The sequence below is a fragment of the Oncorhynchus nerka genome, linkage group LG27 (genome assembly GCF_034236695.1).
Source record: "Oncorhynchus nerka isolate Pitt River linkage group LG27, Oner_Uvic_2.0, whole genome shotgun sequence".
NCBI classification, from domain to species: Eukaryota; Metazoa; Chordata; class Actinopteri; order Salmoniformes; family Salmonidae; genus Oncorhynchus; species Oncorhynchus nerka.
The window spans coordinates 102,989,419-103,016,698 of NC_088422.1; the positions used below are offsets into that span (position 1 = coordinate 102,989,419).

The window sequence follows — 27,280 nt, forward strand, 5'->3', positions numbered from 1 at the left end:
GTGATGTGTTCTGAGTCCTGTGTGACGTGTTCTGAGCCCTGTGTGTTCTGAGTCCTGTGTGTTCTGAGTCCTGTGTGTTGTGTTCTGAGCCATGTGTGTTCTGAGTCCTGTGTGCTGTGTTCTGAGTCCTGTGTGTTGTGTTCTGAGTCCTGTGTGTTCTGAGTCCTGTGTGTTCTGAGTCCTGTGTGTTCTGAGTCCTGTATGGTGTGTTCTGAGTCCTGTGTGTTCTGAGTCCTGTGTGGTGTGTTTTGAGTCCTGTGTGTTATGTTCTGAGTCCTGTGTGTTCTGAGTCCTGTGTGTTCTGAGTCCTGTATGGTGTGTTCTGAGTCCTGTGTGTTCTGAGTCCTGTGTGGTGTGTTCTGAGTCCTGTGTGACGTGTTCTGAGTCCTGTGTGTTCTGAGTCCTATCTTCTGAGTCATGTGTGGTGTGTTCTGAGTCTTGTGTATTCTGAGTCATGTGTGGTGTGTTCTGAGTCCTGTGTGTTCTGAGTCCTGTGTGTTGTGTTCTGAGTCCTGTGTGTTCTGAGTCCTGTGTGTTGTCCCTGTGTGTTCTGAGTCCTGTGTGTTCTGAGTCCTGTGTTCTGAGTCCTGTGTGTTGTGTTCTGAACCCTGTGTGTTCTGAGTCCTGTGTGGTGTGTTCTGAGTCCTGTGTGTTCTGAGTCCTGTGTGTTCTGAGTCCTGTATGGTGTGTTCTGAGTCCTGTATGTTCTGAGTCATGTGTGGTGTGTTCTGAGTCCTGTGTGATGTGTTCTGAGTCCTGTGTGACGTGTTCTGAGTCCTGTGTGTTCTGAGTCCTGTCTTCTGAGTCATGTGTGGTGTGTTCTGAGTCTTGTGTATTCTGAGTCATGTGTGGTGTGTTCTGAGTCCTGTGTGTTCTGAGTCCTGTGTGTTGTGTTCTGAGTCCTGTGTGTTCTGAGTCCTGTGTGTTGTGTTCTGAGCCCTGTGTGTTCTGAGTCCTGTGTGGTGTGTTTTGAGTCCTGTGTGTTATGTTCTGAGTCCTGTGTGTTCTGAGTCCTGTGTGGTGTGTTCTGAGTCCTGTGTGTTCTGAGTCATGTGTCGTGTGTTCTGAGTCCTGTGTGTTCTGAGTCCTGTGTGATGTGTTCTGAGTCCTGTGTGACGTGTTCTGAGCCCTGTGTGTTCTGAGTCCTGTGTGTTCTGAGTCCTGTGTGTTGTGTTCTGAGCCATGTGTGTTCTGAGTCCTGTGTGCTGTGTTCTGAGTCCTGTGTGTTGTGTTCTGAGTCCTGTGTGTTCTGAGTCCTGTGTGTTCTGAGTCCTGTGTGTTCTGAGTCCTGTATGGTGTGTTCTGAGTCCTGTGTGTTCTGAGTCCTGTGTGGTGTGTTTTGAGTCCTGTGTGTTATGTTCTGAGTCCTGTGTGTTCTGAGTCCTGTGTGTTCTGAGTCCTGTGTGTTCTGAGTCCTGTATGGTGTGTTCTGAGTCCTGTGTGTTCTGAGTCCTGTGTGTTCTGAGTCCTGTATGGTGTGTTCTGAGTCCTGTGTGTTGTGTTCTGAGCCATGTATGTTCTGAGTCCTGTGTGCTGTGTTCTGAGTCCTGTGTGTTGTGTTCTGAGTCCTGTGTGTTCTGAGTCCTGTGTGTTCTGAGTCCTGTGTGTTCTGAGTCCTGTATGGTGTGTTCTGAGTCCTGTGTGTTCTGAGTCCTGTGTGGTGTGTTTTGAGTCCTGTGTGTTATGTTCTGAGTCCTGTGTGTTCTGAGTCCTGTGTGTTCTGAGTCCTGTGTGGTGTGTTCTGAGTCCTGTGTATTCTGAGTCATGTGTGGTGTGTTCTGAGTCTTGTGTATTCTGAGTCATGTGTGGTGTGTTCTGAGTCCTGTGTGTTATGTTCTGAGTCCTGTGTGTTCTGAGTCCTGTGTGTTCTGAGTCCTGTGTGTTCTGAGTCCTGTATGGTGTGTTCTGAGTCCTGTGTGTTCTGAGTCCTTTGTGATGTGTTCTGAGTCCTGTGTGACGTGTTCTGAGTCCTGTGTGTTCTGTGTCCTGTCTTCTGAGTCATGTGTGGTGTGTTCTGAGTCTTGTGTATTCTGAGTCATGTGTGGTGTGTTCTGAGTCCTGTGTGTTCTGAGTCCTGTGTGTTGTGTTCTGAGTCCTGTGTGTTCTGAGTCCTGTGTGTTGTGTTCTGAGCCCTGTGTGTTCTGAGTCCTGTGTGGTGTGTTTTGAGTCCTGTGTGTTATGTTCTGAGTCCTGTGTGTTCTGAGTCCTGTGTGTTCTGAGTCCTGTGTGGTGTGTTCTGAGTCCTGTGTGTTCTGAGTCATGTGTCGTGTGTTCTGAGTCCTGTGTGTTCTGAGTCCTGTGTGATGTGTTCTGAGTCCTGTGTGACGTGTTCTGAGCCCTGTGTGTTCTGAGTCCTGTGTGTTCTGAGTCCTGTGTGTTGTGTTCTGAGCCATGTGTGTTCTGAGTCCTGTGTGCTGTGTTCTGAGTCCTGTGTGTTGTGTTCTGAGTCCTGTGTGTTCTGAGTCCTGTGTGTTCTGAGTCCTGTGTGTTCTGAGTCCTGTATGGTGTGTTCTGAGTCCTGTGTGTTCTGAGTCCTGTGTGGTGTGTTTTGAGTCCTGTGTGTTATGTTCTGAGTCCTGTGTGTTCTGAGTCCTGTGTGTTCTGAGTCCTGTGTGTTCTGAGTCCTGTATGGTGTGTTCTGAGTCCTGTGTGTTCTGAGTCCTGTGTGTTCTGAGTCCTGTATGGTGTGTTCTGAGTCCTGTGTGTTCTGAGTCCTGTGTGTTCTGAGTCCTGTGTGTTCTGAGTCATGTGTCGTGTGTTCTGAGTCCTGTGTGTTCTGAGTCCTGTGTGATGTGTTCTGAGTCCTGTGTGACGTGTTCTGAGCCCTGTGTGTTCTGAGTCCTGTGTGTTCTGAGTCCTGTGTGTTGTGTTCTGAGCCATGTGTGTTCTGAGTCCTGTGTGCTGTGTTCTGAGTCCTGTGTGTTGTGTTCTGAGTCCTGTGTGTTCTGAGTCCTGTGTGTTCTGAGTCCTGTGTGTTCTGAGTCCTGTATGGTGTGTTCTGAGTCCTGTGTGTTCTGAGTCCTGTGTGGTGTGTTTTGAGTCCTGTGTGTTATGTTCTGAGTCCTGTGTGTTCTGAGTCCTGTGTGTTCTGAGTCCTGTATGGTGTGTTCTGAGTCCTGTGTGTTCTGAGTCCTGTGTGGTGTGTTCTGAGTCCTGTGTGACGTGTTCTGAGTCCTGTGTGTTCTGAGTCCTATCTTCTGAGTCATGTGTGGTGTGTTCTGAGTCTTGTGTATTCTGAGTCATGTGTGGTGTGTTCTGAGTCCTGTGTGTTCTGAGTCCTGTGTGTTGTGTTCTGAGTCCTGTGTGTTCTGAGTCCTGTGTGTTGTCCCTGTGTGTTCTGAGTCCTGTGTGTTCTGAGTCCTGTGTTCTGAGTCCTGTGTGTTCTGAGTCCTGTGTGGTGTGTTCTGAGTCCTGTGTGACGTGTTCTGAGTCCTGTGTGTTCTGAGTCCTGTGTGTTCTGAGTCCTGTAGTCTGAGTCCTGTATGTTCTGAGTCATGTGTGGTGTGTTCTGAGTCCTGTGTGATGTGTTCTGAGTCCTGTGTGACGTGTTCTGAGTCCTGTGTGTTCTGAGTCCTGTCTTCTGAGTCATGTGTGGTGTGTTCTGAGTCTTGTGTATTCTGAGTCATGTGTGGTGTGTTCTGAGTCCTGTGTGTTCTGAGTCCTGTGTGTTGTGTTCTGAGTCCTGTGTGTTCTGAGTCCTGTGTGTTGTGTTCTGAGCCCTGTGTGTTCTGAGTCCTGTGTGGTGTGTTTTGAGTCCTGTGTGTTATGTTCTGAGTCCTGTGTGTTCTGAGTCCTGTGTGTTCTGAGTCCTGTGTGTTCTGAGTCCTGTGTGGTGTGTTTTGAGTCCTGTGTGTTATGTTCTGAGTCCTGTGTGTTCTGAGTCCTGTGTGTTCTGAGTCCTGTGTGGTGTGTTCTGAGTCCTGTGTGTTCTGAGTCATGTGTCGTGTGTTCTGAGTCCTGTGTGTTCTGAGTCCTGTGTGATGTGTTCTGAGTCCTGTGTGACGTGTTCTGAGCCCTGTGTGTTCTGAGTCCTGTGTGTTCTGAGTCCTGTGTGTTGTGTTCTGAGCCATGTGTGTTCTGAGTCCTGTGTGCTGTGTTCTGAGTCCTGTGTGTTGTGTTCTGAGTCCTGTGTGTTCTGAGTCCTGTGTGTTCTGAGTCCTGTGTGTTCTGAGTCCTGTATGGTGTGTTCTGAGTCCTGTGTGTTCTGAGTCCTGTGTGGTGTGTTTTGAGTCCTGTGTGTTATGTTCTGAGTCCTGTGTGTTCTGAGTCCTGTGTGTTCTGAGTCCTGTGTGTTCTGAGTCCTGTATGGTGTGTTCTGAGTCCTGTGTGTTCTGAGTCCTGTGTGTTCTGAGTCCTGTATGGTGTGTTCTGAGTCCTGTGTGTTCTGAGTCCTGTGTGTTCTGAGTCCTGTGTGTTCTGAGTCATGTGTCGTGTGTTCTGAGTCCTGTGTGTTCTGAGTCCTGTGTGATGTGTTCTGAGTCCTGTGTGACGTGTTCTGAGCCCTGTGTGTTCTGAGTCCTGTGTGTTCTGAGTCCTGTGTGTTGTGTTCTGAGCCATGTGTGTTCTGAGTCCTGTGTGCTGTGTTCTGAGTCCTGTGTGTTGTGTTCTGAGTCCTGTGTGTTCTGAGTCCTGTGTGTTCTGAGTCCTGTGTGTTCTGAGTCCTGTATGGTGTGTTCTGAGTCCTGTGTGTTCTGAGTCCTGTGTGGTGTGTTTTGAGTCCTGTGTGTTATGTTCTGAGTCCTGTGTGTTCTGAGTCCTGTGTGTTCTGAGTCCTGTATGGTGTGTTCTGAGTCCTGTGTGTTCTGAGTCCTGTGTGGTGTGTTCTGAGTCCTGTGTGACGTGTTCTGAGTCCTGTGTGTTCTGAGTCCTATCTTCTGAGTCATGTGTGGTGTGTTCTGAGTCTTGTGTATTCTGAGTCATGTGTGGTGTGTTCTGAGTCCTGTGTGTTCTGAGTCCTGTGTGTTGTGTTCTGAGTCCTGTGTGTTCTGAGTCCTGTGTGTTGTCCCTGTGTGTTCTGAGTCCTGTGTGTTCTGAGTCCTGTGTTCTGAGTCCTGTGTGTTGTGTTCTGAACCCTGTGTGTTCTGAGTCCTGTGTGGTGTGTTCTGAGTCCTGTGTGTTCTGAGTCCTGTGTGTTCTGAGTCCTGTATGGTGTGTTCTGAGTCCTGTATGTTCTGAGTCATGTGTGGTGTGTTCTGAGTCCTGTGTGATGTGTTCTGAGTCCTGTGTGACGTGTTCTGAGTCCTGTGTGTTCTGAGTCCTGTCTTCTGAGTCATGTGTGGTGTGTTCTGAGTCTTGTGTATTCTGAGTCATGTGTGGTGTGTTCTGAGTCCTGTGTGTTCTGAGTCCTGTGTGTTGTGTTCTGAGTCCTGTGTGTTCTGAGTCCTGTGTGTTGTGTTCTGAGCCCTGTGTGTTCTGAGTCCTGTGTGGTGTGTTTTGAGTCCTGTGTGTTATGTTCTGAGTCCTGTGTGTTCTGAGTCCTGTGTGTTCTGAGTCCTGTGTGTTCTGAGTCCTGTATGGTGTGTTCTGAGTCCTGTGTGTTCTGAGTCCTGTGTGGTGTGTTCTGAGTCCTGTGTGTTCTGAGTCATGTGTGGTGTGTTCTGAGTCCTGTGTGTTCTGAGTCCTGTGTGATGTGTTCTGAGTCCTGTGTGACGTGTTCTGAGTCCTGTGTGGTGTGTTCTGAGTCCTGTGTGTTCTGAGTCCTGTGTGATATCTCCACAGTATATTCCAGAGGAGCATCAGAGAGATGAAGAGGATGGAGAACGTGAGTCGTTCCCCCTGGATCTCCCTGACCACCTCCACCATCCAGGGCCTCACTACCATCCACGCCTACAACAAGAGAGAGCAGTACATCCAGCAGTAAGACATTTATCCTAACCCTAACCCTAACCCTGACCCTAACCCTGACCCTAACCCTGACCCTGACCCTAACACTGGCCCTGACCCTAACCATAACCCTGACCCTAACCCTGACCCTGACCCTAAACATGACCCTGACCCTGACCCTAACCCTGACCCTAACCCTGACACTAACCCTGACCCTGACCCTAACCATAACCCTGACCCTAACCCTAAAATAAACAAGTATTTGAAACACTGCCGATTTTGCAGGTTTTCCTACTTACAAAGCATGTAGAGGTCTGTAATTTTTATCATAGGTACACTTCAACTGTGAGAGACGGAATCTAAAACAAAAATCAATGCTCTTACTGAGGGAAGGAGGTTGTTGGCCAAGATCTCGCGATACATGGCCACATCCATCCTCCCCTCAATACGGTACAGTCGTAATGTCCCCTTTGCAGAAAAGCATCCCCAAAGAATGATGTTTCCACCTCCATGCTTCACGGTTGGGATGGTGTTCTTGGGGTTGTACTCATCCCCCTTCTTCCTCCAAACACGACGAGTGGTTTAGACCAAAAAGCTCTATTTTTGACTCATCAGACTACATGACCTTCTCCCATTCCTCCTCTGGATCATCCAGATGGTCATTGGCAAACTTCAGACGGGCCTGGACATGCGCTGGCTTGAGCAGGGGGACCTTGCGTGCGCTGCAGGATTTTAATCCATGACGGCGTAGTGTGTTCCTAATGATTTTCTTTGAGACTGTGGTCCCAGCTCTCTTCAGGTCATTGACCAGGTCCTGCCGTGTAGTTCTGGGCTGATCCCTCACCTTCCTCATGATCATTGATGCCCCACGAGGTGAGATCTTGCATGGAGCCCCAGACCGAGGGTGATTGACTGTCATCTTGAACTTCTTCCATTTTCTAATAATTGCGCCAACAGTTGTTGCCTTCTCACCAAGCTGCTTGCCTATTGTCCTGTAGCCCATCCCAGCCTTGTGCAGGTCTACAATTTTATCCCTGATGTCCTTACACAGCTCTCTGGTCTTGGCCATTGTGGAGAGGTTGGAGTCTGTTTGATTGCGTGTGTGGACAGGTGTCTTTTATACAGGTAACGAGTTCAAACAGGTGCAGCTAATACAGGTAATGAGTGGAGAACAGGAGGGCTTCTTAAAGAAAAACTAACAGGTCTGTGAGAGCCGGAATTCTTACTGGTTGGTAGGTGATCAAATACTTATGTCATGCAATAAAATGCAAATGAATTACTTAAAAATCATACAATGTAATTTTCTGGATTTTTGTTTTGTATTGTGTCTCTCACAGTTGAAGTGTACCTATGATAAAAAAAAATACAGACCTCTACATGCTTTGTAAGTAGGAAAACCTGCAAAATCGGCAGTGTTTCAAATAGTTGTTCTCCTCACTGTACATATTATCATTCCAACAATGCAGACAGATGCTAGTTAAAAACATACATATGATGGTCTCTACCTGGGGAAATAACTTGGTCTGACCAGGGTGCCCTCTACCTGGGGAAATAACTTGGTCTGACTATGGTGTCCTCTACCTGGGGAAATAACTTGGTCTGACCATGGTGTCCTCTACCTGGGGAAATAACTTGGTCTGATCAGGGTGTCCTCTACCTGGGGAAATAACTTGGTCTGATCAGGGTGTCCTCTACCTGGGGAAATAACTTGGTCTGATCAGGGTGTCCTCTACCTGGGGAAATAACTTGGTCTGACCATGGTTTCCTCTACCTGGGGAAATAACTTGGTCTGACCATGGTGTCCTCTACCTGGGGAAATAACTTGATCTGATCAGGGTGTCCTCTACTGGGGAAATAACTTGGTCTGACTATGGTGTCCTCTACCTGGGGAAATAACTTGGTCTGACCGGGTGTCCTCTACCTGGGGAAATAACTTGGTCTGACCATGGTTTCCTCTACCTGGGAAATAACTTGGTCTGACCAGGGTGTCCTCTACCTGGGGAAATAACTTGGTCTGACCATGGTGTCCTCTACCTGGGGAAATAACTTGATCTGATCAGGGTGTCCTCTACTGGGAAATAACTTGGTCTGACTATGGTGTCCTCTACCTGGGGAAATAACTTGGTCTGACCGGGTGTCCTCTACCTGGGGAAATAACTTGGTCTGACCATGGTTTCCTCTACCCGGGGAAATAACTTGGTCTGACCAGGGTGTCCTCTACCTGGGGAAATAACTTGGTCTGACCATGGTTTCCTCTACCTGGGGAAATAACTTGGTCTGACCATGGTTTCCTCTACCTGGGGAAATAACTTGGTCTGATCATGGTGTCCTCTACCTGGGGAAATAACTTGATCTGATCAGGGTGTCCTCTACTGGGGAAATAACTTGATCTGATCAGGGTGTCCTCTACTGGGGAAATAACTTGGTCTGACTATGGTGTCCTCTACCTGGGGAAATAACTTGGTCTGACCGGGGTGTCCTCTACTTTGGGAAATAACTTGGTCTGACTATGGTGTCGTCTACATGGGGAAATAACTTGGTCTGACCTTGGTGTCCTCTACCTGGGGACTAAAAATAATGACAGTCAACACCGTTGTGCATTGTTCTCCAGATTTAAGGAGATGAGCGACAACAACTCCAACCACTTCCTGTTGTTTAACTGTGGGACACGCTGGCTGTCCTTCTGGCTGGACTTTCTGTCTGCATCAGTCACTCTGCTGGTGGCTCTGTTCGTGGTGCTCAGTTCTCCTGATACCATCAGCCCTGCTATGAAGGGCCTGGCGCTGTCATACACCATACAGGTAGAGTCTAATACACCATATAGGTAGAGTCTAATACACCATACAGGTAGAGTCTAATGTAGAGTCTAATACTCCATACAGGTAGAGTCTAATACACCATACAGGTAGAGTCTAATACACCATACAGGTAGAGTCTAATACACCATACAGGTAGAGTCTAATACACCATACAGGTAGAGTCTAATGTAGAGTCTAATACTCCATACAGGTAGAGTCTAATACACCATACAGGTAGAGTCTAATACACCATACAGGTAGAGTCTAATACACCATACAGGTAGAGTCTAATACACCATACAGGTAGAGTCTAATACACCATACAGGTAGAGTCTAATACACCATACAGGTAGAGTCTAATACACCATACAGGTAGAGTCTAATACACCATACAGGTAGAGTCTAATGTAGAGTCTAATACACCATACAGGTAGAGTATAATGTAGAGTCTAATACACCATACAGGTAGAGTATAATACTCCATACAGGTAGAGTCTAATACACCATACAGGTAGAGTCTAATACACCATACAGGTAGAGTCTAATGTAGAGTCTAATACACCATACAGGTAGAGTCTAATACTCCATACAGGTAGAGTCTAATACACCATACAGGTAGAGTCTAATACACCATACAGGTAGAGTCTAATACTCCATACAGGTAGAGTATAATACACCATACAGGTAGAGTCTAATACACCATACAGGTAGAGTCTAATACACCATACAGGTAGAGTCTATTACACCATACAGGTAGAGTCTAATGTAGAGTATAATACACCATACAGGTAGAGTCTAATGTAGAGTCTAATACTCCATACAGGTAGAGTCTAATAAACCATACAGGTAGAGTCTAATACACCATACAGGTAGAGTCTAATACACCATACAGGTAGAGTCTAATACACCATACAGGTAGAGTCTAATACACCATACAGGTAGAGTCTAATACACCATACAGGTAGAGTCTAATGTAGAGTCTAATACACCATACAGGTAGAGTCTAATACACCATACAGGTAGAGGCTAATACACCATACAGGTAGAGTCTAATGTAGAGTCTAATACACCATACAGGTAGAGTCTAATACACCATACAGGTAGAGTCTAATACACCATACAGGTAGAGTCTAATACACCATACAGGTAGAGTCTAATGTAGAGTCTAATACACCATACAGGTAGAGTCTAATACACCATACAGGTAGAGTCTAATACACCATACAGGTAGAGTCTAATACACCATACAGGTAGAGTCTAATGTAGAGTCTAATACTCCATACAGGTAGAGTCTAATACACCATACAGGTAGAGTCTAATACACCATACAGGTAGAGTCTAATACTCCATACAGGTAGAGTCTAATACACCATACAGGTAGAGTCTAATACACTGTACAGGTAGAGTCTAATACACCATACAGGTAGAGTCTAATACACCATACAGGTAGAGTCTAATACACCATACAGGTAGAGTCTAATACACCATACAGGTAGAGTCTAATACACCATACAGGTAGAGTCTAATACACCATACAGGTAGAGTATAATGTAGAGTCTAATACACCATACAGGTAGAGTCTAATACACCATACAGGTAGAGTCTAATGTAGAGTCTAATACACCATACAGGTAGAGTCTAATACACCATACAGGTAGAGTCTAATACACCATACAGGTAGAGTCTAATACACCATACAGGTAGAGTCTAATACACCATACAGGTAGAGTCTAATGTAGAGTCTAATACACCATACAGGTAGAGTATAATGTAGAGTCTAATACACCATACAGGTAGAGTATAATACTCCATACAGGTAGAGTCTAATACACCATACAGGTAGAGTCTAATACACCATACAGGTAGAGTCTAATGTAGAGTCTAATACACCATACAGGTAGAGTCTAATACACCATACAGGTAGAGTCTAATACACCATACAGGTAGAGTCTAATACACCATACAGGTAGAGTCTAATACTCCATACAGGTAGAGTATAATACACCATACAGGTAGAGTCTAATACACCATACAGGTAGAGTCTAATACACCATACAGGTAGAGTCTATTACACCATACAGGTAGAGTCTAATGTAGAGTCTAATACACCATACAGGTAGAGTCTAATGTAGAGTCTAATACTCCATACAGGTAGAGTCTAATAAACCATACAGGTAGAGTCTAATACACCATACAGGTAGAGTCTAATACACCATACAGGTAGAGTCTAATACACCATACAGGTAGAGTCTAATACACCATACAGGTAGAGTCTAATACACCATACAGGTAGAGTCTAATGTAGAGTCTAATACTCCATACAGGTAGAGTCTAATACACCATACAGGTAGAGTCTAATACACCATACAGGTAGAGTCTAATGTAGAGTCTAATACTCCATACAGGTAGAGTCTAATACACCATACAGGTAGAGTCTAATACACCATACAGGTAGAGTCTAATACACCATACAGGTAGAGTCTAATGTAGAGTCTAATACTCCATACAGGTAGAGTCTAATACACCATACAGGTAGAGTCTAATACACCATACAGGTAGAGTCTAATACACCATACAGGTAGAGTCTAATGTAGAGTCTAATACACCATACAGGTAGAGTCTAATACACCATACAGGTAGAGTCTAATACACCATACAGGTAGAGTCTAATACTCCATACAGGTAGAGTCTAATACACCATACAGGTAGAGTCTAATACACTGTACAGGTAGAGTCTAATACACCATACAGGTAGAGTCTAATACACCATACAGGTAGAGTCTAATACACCATACAGGTAGAGTCTAATACACCATACAGGTAGAGTCTAATGTAGAGTCTATTACACCATACAGGTAGAGTATAATGTAGAGTCTAATACACCATACAGGTAGAGTCTAATGTAGAGTCTAATACACCATACAGGTAGAGTCTAATACACCATACAGGTAGAGTCTAATGTAGAGTCTAATACACCATACAGGTAGAGTCTAATACACCATACAGGTAGAGTCTAATGTAGAGTCTAATACACCATACAAGTAGAGTCTAATGTAGAGTCTAATACACCATACAGGTAGAGTCTAATACACCATACAGGTAGAGTCTAATACACCATACAGGTAGAGTCTAATGAAGAGTCTAATACACCATTCACTGCCAGTGTAGTACAGGTGGAGCGACAGAGCTTGAGGCCAGCCAATGATCAATATGACTCAATGCTACCCCCTAGTGTTCTAACAGTAAACCTACAGTTAAGAGTTGTCAGATTACCAGTTGTGATGGAGTTTGTTGCCTGTGTTTTGTGTTATCTGTTGTCCAGTTGACAGGTATGCTCCAGTACGTGGTAAGGCTGTCTACGGAGCTGGAGGCCAAGTTCCTGTCAGTGGAGAGACTACAGGAGTACATCGAGGTGAGAACGTCAACCCTTTCTAACTCAAATACACAAATAATGTCTTACCGTCTTCATGACCTTTTCATACACTGTTATTCACCTGTCCAGGGTTGTATCTCTGAGGCGTCCATGTTTCTTTCCAGGGTTGTGTCTCTGAGGCGTTTATGTTTCTGTCCAGGGTTGTGTCTCTGAGGCGTTTATGTTTCTGTCCAGGGTTGTGTCTCTGAGGTGTTTATGTTTCTGTCCAGGGTAGTGTCTCTGAGGTGTTTATGTTTCTGTCCAGGGTTGTGTCTCTGAGGTGTTTATGTTTCTGTCCAGGGTTGTGTCTCTGAGGTGTTTATGTTTCTGTCCAGGGTTGTGTCTCTGAGGCGTCCAGAATGTTGTCTGTTATAATCATGTTTCTGTCCAGGGTTGTGTCTCTGAGGCGTTTATGTTTCTGTCCAGGGTTGTGTCTCTGAGGTGTCCATGTTTCTGTCCAGGGTTGTGTCTCTGAGGTGTTAATGTTTCTGTCCAGGATTGTGTCTCTGAGGTGTCCATGTTTCTGTCCAGGGTTGTGTCTCTGAGGTGTTCATGTTTCTGTCCAGGGTTGTGTCTCTGAGGCGTTTATGTTTCTGTCCAGGGTTGTGTCTCTGAGGTGTCCATGTTTCTGTCCAGGGTTGTGTCTCTGAGGTGTTAATGTTTCTGTCCAGGATTGTGTCTCTGAGGTGTCCATGTTTCTGTCCAGGGTTGTGTCTCTGAGGTGTTCATGTTTCTGTCCAGGGTTGTGTCTCTGAGGCGTTTATGTTTCTGTCCAGGGTTGTGTCTCTGAGGTGTCCATGTTTCTGTCCAGGGTTGTGTCTCTGAGGTGTTTATGTTTCTGTCCAGGGTTGTGTCTCTGAGGTGTTTATGTTTCTGTCCAGGGTTGTGTCTCTGAGGTGTTTATGTTTCTGTCCAGGGTTGTGTCTCTGAGGTGTCCAGAATGTTGTCTGTTATAATCATGTTTCTGTCCAGGGTTGTGTCTCTGAGGAGTCTATGTTTCTGTCCAGGGTTGTGTCTCTGAGGCGCCCAGGAAAGTTAAAGACGCCCTCATCCCAGAGGGTTGGCCTCATAAAGGGGCCATCTCCTTTAAGGACTATACGATGAGGTACAGAGCGAACACCCCCATCGTGCTCGATGGACTCCAGCTCAACATCCAGCCCAGGGAGAAGCTGGGCATCGTGGGGAGGACAGGCTCCGGTAAGACCTCAGTCCAACTCATTGTCAGAGTTGTTTGTGTCTATGCCTGCTGCTGGTGGCTAAGTGTATTTCAGAGTTGTTTGTGTCTAGGCTGCTGTTGGCTAAGGTATAAGACCTCAGTTTAGACCACCTACTCACTGTCATAATGTTATCATGAAACACCACAGTGAACATTGTCATTGCGATATATAGTGGCATTTGGAAAGTATTCAGACCACATTGTGTTACATTACAAACTTACTCTAAAATGGATTAAATAGTTTTTTTTCTCCCTTGACCAATCTACACACAATACTCCATAATTACAAAGCAAAAACTAGGTTTTTAGACATTTTTTTTGCAAATGTATTAATAGTAAAACACTGAAATAAAATTTAAATAACTGAAATATGACATTTACATCAGTATTCAGACCCTTTACTCAGTACTTTGTTAAAGCACCTTTGGCAGCGATTACAGTCTTGAGTCTTCTTGGGTATGACGCTACAAGCTTGGCACACCTGTATTTGGGGAGTTTCTCCCATTGTTCTCTGCAGATCCTCTCAAACTCTGTCAGGTTGGATGGGGAGCGTCACTGCACAGCTATTTTTCAGGTCTCTCCAGAGATGTTAGATCAGGTCCGGGCTCTGGCTGGGCCACTCAAGGACATTCAGAGATGTGTCCTGAAGCGACTCCTGCCTTGTCTTGGCGTTGTGCTTAGTGTCGTTGTAGGAACATTTGCCTCAGTCTGAGGTCCTGAGCACTCTGGGGAGCAGGTTTTCATCAAGGATCTCTCTGTACTTTGCTCCATTCATCTTTCCCTCGATCCCGAATCATCTCCCAGTCCCTGCAGCTGAAAAACATCCCCACAGCATGATGCTGCCACCACCATGCTTCACCGTAGGGATGGTATTGGCCAGGTGATGAGCAATGCCTGGTTTCCTCCAGACGTGACGCTTGGCATTCAGGCCAAAGAGTTCAATCTTAGTTTCATCAGACCAGAGAATCTTGTTTCTCATGGTCAGAGTCCTTTAGGTGCCTTTTGGCAACTCCAAGTGGGCTGGCATGTGCCTTTTACTGAAGAATGGCTTCCTTCTGGCCACTCTACCATAAAGGCCTGATTGGTGGAGTGCTGCAGAGATGGTTGTCCTTCTGGAAGGTTCTCCCTTCTCCACAGTGGAACTCTGAGCTCTGTCAGAGTGACCATCGGGTTCTTGGTCACCCCTCTGACCAAGGCCCTTCTCTCCGGATTGGTCAGTTTGGCCGGGTGGCCAGCTCTAGGAAGAGTCTTGGTGGTTCCAAACTTCTTCCATTTTAGAATGAGGGAGGCCACTGTGTTCTTGAGGACCTTCAATGCTGCAGACATTTTGTCGGTACCCTTCCCCAGATCTGTGCCTCGACAAAATCTCGGAGCTCTACGGACAATTCCTTCGACCTCATGGATTGGTTTTTGCTCTGACATGCAGTGTCAACTGTGGGACCTTACATAGACAGGTGTGTGCCTTTCCAAATCACGTCCAATCAATTGAATTTACCACAGGTGGACTCCAATCAAGTTGTAGAAACAGGATGCACCTGAGCTCAATTTTGAGTCCTCTAGCAAAGGTTCTGAATACTTGTGTATTTCTAAAAACCTGTTTTTGCTTTTTTGTTATGTGGTAATGTGTGTAGATTGAAAAATAATATACAAGAAGTGTGTGTCAATCGTCAGGCAACAGTTAGTTGTCTTTGTTTTATCTTCTGGTGTGACCTGGATGTGTTGTATATAACCTGGATGTGACCTGGATGTGTATCTAGAACAATGTGTCAATACTGAGACAGCAGCTGTATATAACCTGAATATGACCTGGATGTGTTGTATATAACCTGGATGTGTTGTATATAACCTGGATGTGTTGTATATAACCTGGATGTGTAGTATATAACCTGGATGTGACCTGTATTATAACCTGGATGTCTTGTATATAACATGGATGTGTAGTATATAACCTGGATGTGTAGTATATAACCTGGATGTGTAGTATATAACCTGGATGTGACCTGTATTATAACCTGGATGTCTTGTATATAACATGGATGTGTTGTATAAAACCTGGATGTGTTGTTTATAACCTGGATGTGTTGTATATAACCTGGATGTACTGTATATAACCTGGATGTGTATTATATAACCTGGATGTGTAGTATATAACCTGGATGTACTGTATATAACCTGGATGTACTGTATATAACCTGGATGTGTAGTATTTAACCTGGATGTACTGTATATAACCTGGTTGTACTGTATATAACCTGGATGTGTAGTATATAACCTGGATGTGTAGTATATAACCTGGATGTCTTGTATATAACCTGGATGTCTTGTATATAACCTGGATGTGTTGTTTATAACCTGGATGTACTGTATATAACCTGGATGTACTGTATATAACCTGGATGTGTAGTATATAACCTGGATGTACTGTATATAACCTGGATGTGTTGTATATAACCTGGATGTGTTGTATATAACCTGGATGTGTTGTATATAACCTGGATGTGTTGTATACAACCTGGATGTGTTGTATATAACCTGGATGTGTTGTATTTAACCTGGATGTGTTGTATTTAACCTGGATGTGTTGTATATAACCTGGATGTGTTGTATATAACCTGGATGTGTTGTATTTAACCTGGATGTGTTGTATATAACCTGGATGTGTTGTATTTAACCTGGATGTGACCTGGATGTGTTGTATACAACCTGGATGTACTGTATATAACCTGGATGTGTTGTATATAACCTGTATATAACCTGGATGTGTTGTATATAACCTGGATGTGTTGTTTATAACCTGGATATTATATGTCACCCAACAGGGAAGTCTTCTTTAGGAGTGGCCCTGTTCCGCCTGGTGGAACCAGCTGCAGGGACTATCTTCATAGATGGGGTGGACACCAGCGCTATCGGCCTGGAGGACCTCCGCAGTAAACTCTCAATCATCCCCCAGGACCCTGTCCTATTCATCGGCACTGTCAGGTAACACCACTGTCTACACAGTACTCTAGTCACCTATAGAAACAGACTGCATAGACCAGGTAATACCACTGTCTACACAGTACTCTAGTCACCTATAGAAACAGACTGCATAGACCAGGTAATACCACTGTCTACACAGTACACTAGTCACATATAGAAACAGACTGCATAGACCAGGTAATACCACTGTCTACACAGTACACTAGTCACCTATAGAAACAGACTGCATAGACCAGGTAATACCACTGTCTACACAGTACACTAGTCACCTATAGAAACAGACTGCATAGACCAGGTAATACCACTGTCTACACAGTACACTAGTCACATATAGAAACAGACTGCATAGACCAGGTAATACCACTGTCTATGACCACTCTGTCAGCCTCTATGTATCTCTACCTGACTGGGTTCAGGACTAGTTTCTCCAGGTATGACCACTCTGCCAGCCTGTATGTATCTCTATCTGACTGGGTTCAGGACTAGTTTCTCCAGGTATGACCTTTCTGTCAACCTGTATGTGTCTCTACCTGACTGGGTTCAGGACTAGTTTCTCCAGGTATGACCTCTCTGTCAGCCTGTATTACTGTGTCTCTACCTGACTGGGTTCAGGACTAGTTTCTCCAGGTATGACCACTCTGTCAGCCTGTATGTATCTCTATCTGACTGGGTTCAGGACTAGTTTCTCCAGGTATGACCTCTCTGTCAACCTGTATGTGTCTCTATCTGACTGGGTTCAGGACTAGTTTCTCCAGGTATGACCTCTCTGTCAGCCTGTATGTGTCTCTATCTGACTGGGTTCAGGACTAGTTTCTCCAGGTATGACCTCTCTGTCAACCTGTATGTGTCTCTATCTGACTGGGTTCAGGACTAGTTTCTCCAGGTATGACCTCTCTGTCAACCTGTATGTGTCTCTATCTGACTGGGTTCAGGACTAGTTTCTCCAGGTATGACCTCTCTGTCAACCTGTATGTATCTCTATCTGACTGGGTTCAGGACTAGTTTCTCCAGGTATGACCTCTCTGTCAGCCTGTATGTGTCTCTATCTGACTGGGTTCAGGACTAGTTTCTCCAGGTATGACCTCTCTGTCAACCTGTATGTATCTCTATCTGACTGGGTTCAGGACTAGTTTCTCCAGGTATGACCTCTCTGTCAACCTGTATGTATCTCTATCTGACTGGGTTCAGGACTAGTTTCTCCAGGTATGACCTCTCTGTCAACCTGTATGTATCTCTATCTGACTGGGTTCAGGACTAGTTTCTCCAGGTATGACCTCTCTGTCAACCTGTATGTGTCTATATCTGACTGGGTTCAGGACTAGTTTCTCCAGGTATGACCACTCTGTCAGCCTGTATGTGTCTCTATCTGACTGGGTTCAGGACTAGTTTCTCCAGGTATGACCTCTCTGTCAGCCTGTATGTGTCTCTACCTGACTGGGTTCAGGACTAGTTTCTCCAGGTATGACCACTCTGTCAGCCTGCATTACTGTGTCTCTACCTGACTGGGTTCAGGACTAGTTTCTCCAGGTGTGACCACTCTGTCAACCTGTATGTGTCTCTATCTGACTGGGTTCAGGACTAGTTTCTCCAGGTATGACCACTCTGTCAACCTGTATTACTGTGTCTCTACCTGACTGGGTTCAGGACTAGTTTCTCCAGGTATGACCTCTGTCAGCCTGTATTACTGTGTCTCTATCTGACTGGGTTCAGGTCTAGTTTCTCCAGGTGTGACCACTCTGCCAGCCTGTATTACTCAGGACTAGTTTCTCCAGGTATGACCACTCTGTCAGCCTGTATTACTGTGTCTCTACCTGACTGAGTTCAGGACTAGTTTCTCCAGGTATGACCACTCTGTCAGCCTGTATTACTGTGTCTCTACCTGACTGGGTTCAGGACTAGTTTCTCCAGGTGTGACCACTCTGTCAACCTGTATGTGTCTCTATCTGACTGGGTTCAGGACTAGTTTCTCCAGGTATGACCTCTCTGTCAGCCTCTGTGTATCTCTACCTGACTGGGTTCAGGACTAGTTTCTCCAGGTATGACCTCTCTGTCAGCCTGTATGTGTCTCTATCTGACTGGGTTCAGGACTAGTTTCTCCAGGTATGACCTCTCTGTCAGCCTGTATGTGTCTCTATCTGACTGGGTTCAGGACTAGTTTCTCCAGGTATGACCACTCTGTCAACCTGTATTACCGTGTCTCTATCTGACTGGGTCCAGGACTAGTTTCTCCAGGTATGACCACTCTGCCAGCCTGTATTACTCAGGACTAGTTTCTCCAGGTATGACCACTCTGTCAGCCTGTAAGACATGTCTCTATCTGACTGGGTTCAGGACTAGTTTCTCCAGGTGTGACCACTCTGCCAGCTTGTATTACTCAGGACTAGTTTCTCCAGGTATGACCACTCTGTCAACCTGTATTACTGTGTCTCTACCTGACTGGGTTCAGGTCTAGTTTCTCCAGGTGTGACCTCTGTCAACCTGTATTACTGTGTCTCTATCTGACTGGGTTCAGGACTAGTTTCTCCAGGTATGACCACTCTGTCAGCCTGTAAGACATGTCTCTATCTGACTGGGTTCAGGACTAGTTTCTCCAGGTATGACCACTCTGCCAGCTTGTATTACTCAGGACTAGTTTCTCCAGGTATGACCACTCTGTCAACCTGTATTACTGTGTCTCTACCTGACTGGGTTCAGGTCTAGTTTCTCCAGGTGTGACCACTCTGCCAGCCTGTATTAATCAGGTCTAGTTTCTCCAGGTGTGACCTCTCTGTCAGCCTGTATTACTGTGTCTCTACCTGACTGGGTTCAGGTCTAGTTTCTCCAGGTATGACCTCTCTGCCAGCCTGTATTACTCAGGACTAGTTTCTCCAGGTATGACCACTCTGTCAACCTGTATTACTCAGGACTAGTTTCTCCAGGTATGACCACTCTGCCAGCCTGTATTACTGTGTCTCTATCTGACTGGGTTCAGGACTAGTTTCTCCAGGTATGACCTCTCTGTCAGCCTGTATGTGTCTCTATCTGACTGGGTTCAGGTCTAGTTTCTCCAGGTGTGACCACTCTGCCAGCCTGTATTACTCAGGACTAGTTTCTCCAGGTATGACCACTCTGTCAGCCTGTATGTGTCTCTACCTGACTGGGTTCAGGTCTAGTTTCTCCAGGTGTGACCTCTCTGTCAACCTGTATTACTGTGTCTCTATCTGACTGGGTTCAGGACTAGTTTCTCCAGGTGTGACCACTCTGTCAACCTGTATGTGTCTCTATCTGACTGGGTTCAGGACTAGTTTCTCCAGGTATGACCTCTCTGTCAGCCTCTGTGTATCTCTACCTGACTGGGTTCAGGACTAGTTTCTCCAGGTATGACCTCTCTGTCAGCCTGTATGTGTCTCTATCTGACTGGGTTCAGGACTAGTTTCTCCAGGTATGACCTCTCTGTCAGCCTGTATGTGTCTCTATCTGACTGGGTTCAGGACTAGTTTCTCCAGGTATGACCACTCTGTCAACCTGTATTACCGTGTCTCTATCTGACTGGGTCCAGGACTAGTTTCTCCAGGTATGACCACTCTGCCAGCCTGTATTACTCAGGACTAGTTTCTCCAGGTATGACCACTCTGTCAGCCTGTAAGACATGTCTCTATCTGACTGGGTTCAGGACTAGTTTCTCCAGGTGTGACCACTCTGCCAGCTTGTATTACTCAGGACTAGTTTCTCCAGGTATGACCACTCTGTCAACCTGTATTACTGTGTCTCTACCTGACTGGGTTCAGGTCTAGTTTCTCCAGGTGTGACCTCTCTGTCAACCTGTATTACTGTGTCTCTATCTGACTGGGTTCAGGACTAGTTTCTCCAGGTATGACCACTCTGTCAGCCTGTAAGACATGTCTCTATCTGACTGGGTTCAGGACTAGTTTCTCCAGGTATGACCACTCTGCCAGCTTGTATTACTCAGGACTAGTTTCTCCAGGTATGACCACTCTGTCAACCTGTATTACTGTGTCTCTACCTGACTGGGTTCAGGTCTAGTTTCTCCAGGTGTGACCACTCTGCCAGCCTGTATTAATCAGGTCTAGTTTCTCCAGGTGTGACCTCTCTGTCAGCCTGTATTACTGTGTCTCTACCTGACTGGGTTCAGGTCTAGTTTCTCCAGGTATGACCTCTCTGCCAGCCTGTATTACTCAGGACTAGTTTCTCCAGGTATGACCACTCTGTCAACCTGTATTACTCAGGACTAGTTTCTCCAGGTATGACCACTCTGCCAGCCTGTATTACTGTGTCTCTATCTGACTGGGTTCAGGACTAGTTTCTCCAGGTATGACCTCTCTGTCAGCCTGTATGTGTCTCTATCTGACTGGGTTCAGGTCTAGTTTCTCCAGGTGTGACCACTCTGCCAGCCTGTATTACTCAGGACTAGTTTCTCCAGGTATGACCTCTCTGTCAGCCTGTATGTGTCTCTACCTGACTGGGTTCAGGTCTAGTTTCTCCAGGTGTGACCTCTCTGTCAACCTGTATTACTGTGTCTCTATCTGACTGGGTTCAGGACTAGTTTCTCCAGGTGTGACCACTCTGTCAGCCTGTAAGACATGTCTCTATCTGACTGGGTTCAGGTCTAGTTTCTCCAGGTATGAACACTCTGCCAGCCTGTATTACTCAGGACTAGTTTCTCCAGGTATGACCACTCTGTCAACCTGTATTACTGTGTCTCTACCTGACTGGGTTCAGGACTAGTTTCTCCAGGTGTGACCACTCTGCCAGCCTGTATTACTCAGGACTAGTTTCTCCAGGTATGACCACTCTGTCAACCTGTATTACTGTGTCTCTACCTGACTGGGTTCAGGACTAGTTTCTCCAGGTGTGACCACTCTGTCAGCCTGTAAGACATGTCTCTATCTGACTGGGTTCAGGTCTAGTTTCTCCAGGTATGACCACTCTGCCAGCCTGTATTACTCAGGACTAGTTTCTCCAGGTATGACCTCTCTGTCAGCCTGTATGTGTCTCTATCTGACTGGGTTCAGGACTAGTTTCTCCAGGTATGACCACTCTGCCAGCCTGTATTACTCAGGACTAGTTTCTCCAGGTATGACCTCTCTGTCAACCTGTATTACTGTGGTTCTATCTGACTGGGTTCAGGACTAGTTTCTCCAGGTATGACCTCTCTGTCAACCTGTATTACTGTGTCTCTACCTGACTGGGTTCAGGACTAGTTTCTCCAGGTGTGACCACTCTGTCAACCTGTATTACTCAGGACTAGTTTCTCCAGGTATGACCACTCTGTCAGCCTGTATTACTGTGTCTCTACCTGACTGGGTTCAGGACTAGTTTCTCCAGGTGTGACCACTCTGTCAACCTGTATGTGTCTCTATCTGACTGGGTTCAGGACTAGTTTCTCCAGGTATGACCTCTCTGTCAGCCTCTGTGTATCTCTACCTGACTGGGTTCAGGACTAGTTTCTCCAGGTATGACCTCTCTGTCAGCCTGTATGTGTCTCTATCTGACTGGGTTCAGGACTAGTTTCTCCAGGTATGACCTCTCTGTCAGCCTGTATGTGTCTCTATCTGACTGGGTTCAGGACTAGTTTCTCCAGGTATGACCACTCTGTCAACCTGTATTACCGTGTCTCTATCTGACTGGGTCCAGGACTAGTTTCTCCAGGTATGACCACTCTGCCAGCCTGTATTACTCAGGACTAGTTTCTCCAGGTATGACCACTCTGTCAGCCTGTAAGACATGTCTCTATCTGACTGGGTTCAGGACTAGTTTCTCCAGGTGTGACCACTCTGCCAGCTTGTATTACTCAGGACTAGTTTCTCCAGGTATGACCACTCTGTCAACCTGTATTACTGTGTCTCTACCTGACTGGGTTCAGGTCTAGTTTCTCCAGGTGTGACCTCTCTGTCAACCTGTATTACTGTGTCTCTATCTGACTGGGTTCAGGACTAGTTTCTCCAGGTATGACCACTCTGTCAGCCTGTAAGACATGTCTCTATCTGACTGGGTTCAGGACTAGTTTCTCCAGGTATGACCACTCTGCCAGCTTGTATTACTCAGGACTAGTTTCTCCAGGTATGACCACTCTGTCAACCTGTATTACTGTGTCTCTACCTGACTGGGTTCAGGTCTAGTTTCTCCAGGTGTGACCACTCTGCCAGCCTGTATTAATCAGGTCTAGTTTCTCCAGGTGTGACCTCTCTGTCAGCCTGTATTACTGTGTCTCTACCTGACTGGGTTCAGGTCTAGTTTCTCCAGGTATGACCTCTCTGCCAGCCTGTATTACTCAGGACTAGTTTCTCCAGGTATGACCACTCTGTCAACCTGTATTACTCAGGACTAGTTTCTCCAGGTATGACCACTCTGCCAGCCTGTATTACTGTGTCTCTATCTGACTGGGTTCAGGACTAGTTTCTCCAGGTATGACCTCTCTGTCAGCCTGTATGTGTCTCTATCTGACTGGGTTCAGGTCTAGTTTCTCCAGGTGTGACCACTCTGCCAGCCTGTATTACTCAGGACTAGTTTCTCCAGGTATGACCACTCTGCCAGCCTGTATTACTGTGTCTCTATCTGACTGGGTTCAGGACTAGTTTCTCCAGGTATGACCTCTCTGTCAGCCTGTATGTGTCTCTACCTGACTGGGTTCAGGTCTAGTTTCTCCAGGTGTGACCTCTCTGTCAACCTGTATTACTGTGTCTCTATCTGACTGGGTTCAGGACTAGTTTCTCCAGGTATGACCACTCTGTCAGCCTGTAAGACATGTCTCTATCTGACTGGGTTCAGGACTAGTTTCTCCAGGTGTGACCACTCTGTCAGCCTGTAAGACATGTCTCTATCTGACTGGGTTCAGGTCTAGTTTCTCCAGGTATGACCACTCTGCCAGCCTGTATTACTCAGGACTAGTTTCTCCAGGTATGACCACTCTGTCAACCTGTATTACTGTGTCTCTACCTGACTGGGTTCAGGACTAGTTTCTCCAGGTGTGACCACTCTGCCAGCCTGTATTACTCAGGACTAGTTTCTCCAGGTATGACCACTCTGTCAACCTGTATTACTGTGTCTCTACCTGACTGGGTTCAGGACTAGTTTCTCCAGGTGTGACCACTCTGTCAGCCTGTAAGACATGTCTCTATCTGACTGGGTTCAGGTCTAGTTTCTCCAGGTATGACCACTCTGCCAGCCTGTATTACTCAGGACTAGTTTCTCCAGGTATGACCTCTCTGTCAGCCTGTATGTGTCTCTATCTGACTGGGTTCAGGACTAGTTTCTCCAGGTATGACCACTCTGCCAGCCTGTATTACTCAGGACTAGTTTCTCCAGGTATGACCTCTCTGTCAACCTGTATTACTGTGGTTCTATCTGACTGGGTTCAGGACTAGTTTCTCCAGGTATGACCTCTCTGTCAACCTGTATTACTGTGTCTCTACCTGACTGGGTTCAGGACTAGTTTCTCCAGGTGTGACCACTCTGTCAACCTGTATTACTCAGGACTAGTTTCTCCAGGTATGACCTCTCTGTCAACCTGTATTACTGTGTCTCTACCTGACTGGGTTCAGGACTAGTTTCTCCAGGTGTGACCTCTCTGTCAACCTGTATTACTGTGTCTCTACCTGACTGGGTTCAGGACTAGTTTCTCCAGGTGTGACCACTCTTTCAACCTGTATTACTGTGTCTCTACAATGTGACTTGTTCCCCTGTTGCAGGTATAATCTGGATCCTTTCAACAACTATAGTGACGAGGACATCTGGTCTGCTCTGGATAAGACTTTCATGAAACACACAGTACGTACAGCCTCTATGTGGACCATTAGATGAGGCCTGGTTTACTGTAGGTTGTCTGCCAGGTATAGGGACCATTACTGTCAGGCCTGTTACTGTAGGGTATCTGACTCTATGGGGAACATTAGATAAGGCCTGGTTTACTGTAGGTTGTCTGCCTCTATGGGGACCATTACATGAGGCCTGGTTTACTGTAGGTTGTCTGCCTCTATAGGGACCATTACATAAGGCCTGTTACTGTAGGGTATCTGACTCTATGGGGACCATTACATAAGGCCTGTTACTGTAGGGTATCTGACTCTATGGGGAACATTAGATAAGGCCTGGTTTACTGTAGGTTGTCTGACTCTATGGGGAACATTACATGAGGCCTGGTTTACTGTAGGTTGTCTGCCTCTATAGGGACCATTACATAAGGCCTGTTACTGTAGGGTATCTGACTCTATGGGGACCATTACATAAGGCCTGTTACTGTAGGGTATCTGACTCTATGGGGAACATTAGATAAGGCCTGGTTTACTGTAGGTTGTCTGACTCTATGGGGATCTGGTTTACTGTAGGTTGTCTGACAGAGATCAAGTGTTGACCCCAGTTGAAAGTCACAGGAGTATAGATGGTGATGATGATAATGATGATGATAATGGTGATGATGATGATGGTGATGATGATGATGGTGATGATGTTGATGGTGATGATGGTAATGATGCTAATGGTGATTATGACGGTGATGATTATGGCGGTGATGGTGTTGGTAGCGATGGCGATTATGATAATATGATGATATCAACAACGCCACGTCCCTCTGTGTGTCTCAGATCTCCAGTCTCCTGAGAAGCTGCAGTCGGACGAGTGGAAAACCTGGAGAACTTCTCTGTAGGAGAGAGACAGCTGATGTGGATGGCCAGAGCACTGCTTAAACTCCAAGGTCAGCTCACAGAAAGATCTCCTCTACAGCAACATACAATGTACATACAGCTTAGCCGTATCTGTATCCCAGGAAAATGGATTTTACGGTACAGAAATGACCAGGTATTTACTACCAATGTTACATAGTTACCTGCCTCCATTTCCAAGCTTCTTCCAGACCTGGTTTAGGATGGCGTTGTGAGACTACACAGCTGGTATCCTAGTAACCTGAATGACACGTTAGCCTGGTACACAGCTGGTATCCTAGTAACCTGAATGACACGTTAGCCTGGTACACAGCTGGTATCCTAGTAACCTGAATGACACGTTAGCCTGGTACACAGCTGGTATCCTAGTAACCTGAATGACACGTTAGCCTGGTACACAGCTGGTATCCTAGTAACCTGAATGACACGTTAGCCTGGTACACAGCTGGTTTCCTAGTAACCTGAATGACACTGTTAGCCTGGTACACAGCTGGTATCTGTAACCTGAATGACACGTTAGCCTGGTCTCTCCTGTTCTTTCAAGACTACACAGCTGGTATCCTAGTAACCTGAATGACACGTTAGCCTGGTCTGACCTCCTCAGATCATCTTGTTGGACGAGGTTGTCTGACAGATCGACTCAGAGACGGACTCTCTGATCCAGCACACCATCAGAGACGCTGTGAGGACTGTACCATGCTTACTATCGCTCACCGCATTAACACTGTCCTGGAGTCAGATCGATGACTGGTGATGGACGTTGAAGGGTAGGCTAACACACACACACACACACACACACACACACACACACACACACACACACATGGTGTTGGTAGCGACACACACACACACACACACACACAGACACACACAGACACACAGACACACACACAGACACACACACAGACACACACACAGACACACACACAGACACACACACAGACACACACACACAGACACACACACACACACACGCACAGACACACAGACACACACACACACACACACGCACAGACACACAGGTTCAAGCTGACTCCAACTAAGAGAATAAAACCTGGCTCTCCTGTTTTACGCTTTTCAGAGAAACTTTCATGTATTGGCTTCCATATTGGTTTTTAAAAGGTTTCAAAACAAACTAAACATTGGTGAATATTGATAGACTGAGAGGAGATAGACTGATGTATAAATTAACTGAGATATGTGTGTGTGTGTTCTGTGTGTGTGTGTGTGTGTTCTGTGTGTTCTGTGTGTGTGTGTTCTGTGTGTTCTGTGTGTTCTGTGTGTGTGTTCTGTGTGTTCTGTGTGTGTGTGTGTGTGTGTGTTCTGTGTGTTCTGTGTGTTCTGTGTGTGTGTGTGTTCTGTGTGTTCTGTGTGTTCTGTGTGTTCTGTGTGTTCTGTGTGTTCTGTGTCCACCTGGCAGGTGGTTGAGTGTGACAGTCCAGAGGTCCTGATGCAGAGACCAGATTCTCAGTTTGCAGCTCTCCTGACTGCAGCCAACACCGTCAACACATGAGCCTGGACACACCCCCATCTGCAGTCTGGTTTTCCCCATCTGTAGTCTGACACACACCCGTCTGCAGTCTGGACACACCCCTATGACTCTGGACACACCTCCATCTGCAGTCTGGACACACCTCCATCTGCAGTCTGGTCACATCTCCATCTGGAGTTTGGACACCTCTGCAGTCTGACACACCCCCATGAGTCTGGTCACACCTCCATCTGCAGTCTGGTCTGACCTCCATCTGCAGTCTGACACACCTCCATCTGCAGTCTGGACACACCTCCATCTGAAGTCTGGACACACCTCCATCTGCAGTCTGGACACACTTCCATCTGCAGTCTGGACACACCTCCATCTGCAGTCTGGACACATCTCCATCTGCAGTCTGGACACATCTCCATCTGAAGTCTGGACACACATCCATCTGCAGTCTGGACACCTTTCCATCTGCAGTCTGGACACACTTCCATCTGCAGTCTGGACACACCTCCATCTGCAGTCTGGACACACCTCCATCTGAAGTCTGGACACACACTCCATCTGCAGTCTGGTCACACCTCCATCTGCAGTCTGGTCACACCTCCATCTGTAGTCTGGACACACACCATGAGTCTGGACACACCTCCATCTGATATCTGGTCACACACATCTGCAGTCTGGTCACAACACATCTGTAGTCGGGACACACCTCCATCTGAAGTCTGGTCCCAACTCCATCTGAACTCTGGACACACCTCCTCTGCAGTCTGGACACACCTCCATCTGTAGTCTGGACACACATCCATCTGCAGTCTGGACACACCTCCATGAGTCTGGACACACCTCCATCTGAAGTCTGGACACACCTCCATCTGAAGTCTGGACACACCTCCATCTGAAGTCTGGACACAC

The 27,280-nt window shown here is 46.3% G+C and overlaps 1 pseudogene; it reads left to right on the forward strand.

Moving 5' to 3' along the window:
* The first annotated feature begins 4,790 nt into the window (after positions 1-4,790).
* Positions 4,791-26,421, forward strand: LOC135565444 (ATP-binding cassette sub-family C member 12-like; annotated as a pseudogene).
* The last annotated feature ends 859 nt before the right edge of the window (positions 26,422-27,280 follow it).